The sequence below is a fragment of the Myotis davidii genome, unplaced genomic scaffold (assembly GCF_000327345.1).
Source record: "Myotis davidii unplaced genomic scaffold, ASM32734v1 scaffold685, whole genome shotgun sequence".
Classification (NCBI taxonomy): Eukaryota; Metazoa; Chordata; class Mammalia; order Chiroptera; family Vespertilionidae; genus Myotis; species Myotis davidii.
The window spans coordinates 1033356-1033805 of NW_006295823.1; the positions used below are offsets into that span (position 1 = coordinate 1033356).

The 450-nt window shown below is 63.8% G+C and overlaps 1 protein-coding gene across 1 annotated transcript in view; it reads right to left on the reverse strand.

Moving 5' to 3' along the window:
• Window positions 1-450, reverse strand: part of KIF14 (kinesin family member 14) — a 30227-nt gene that overhangs the window by 5088 nt on the left and 24689 nt on the right. The gene's annotated exons all lie outside the window — the stretch shown is intronic.

Consider the following 450-nt stretch of genomic DNA (forward strand, 5'->3'; position numbering starts at 1 on the left):
CCCCCCCCCCCCCAGCAGCAGCGCCTCCGTCTCAGAGCCACAGACAGGCGGCCCCGCCCCCCGGGTCAGGGACTAGGACACGGCGGCCCCGCCCCCCGGACAGGGACTAGGACACCGCAGCCTCTGGGGTCGCACACGGGTGATGAGAGAGGACTACACGGAGGGTCTTTGCCCTTAAACTTTTCCACCCCGACGGCCGCCCGGCCGGCTTCCCTAAGGGCAACGGAGGGTCGGGGTTTGGTCTCTTAGTGCCGCTCGGCTGCCTCTAAAACCCCGGAGCTCATCGGCGTCTCTCTCCTCTCCTTCTCTCTCCCTTTCTCTCCCTTTCTCCCTCTCTCTCTCTCTCTCTTGCGTGTAAAGGAGAGGACTAGAAGGAACGGTTCCCACCTCTCGGAGGACAACGGACCCAAAGCGATCGATGTGATGGCACCCTCCTCAGAGTAGGAAAAG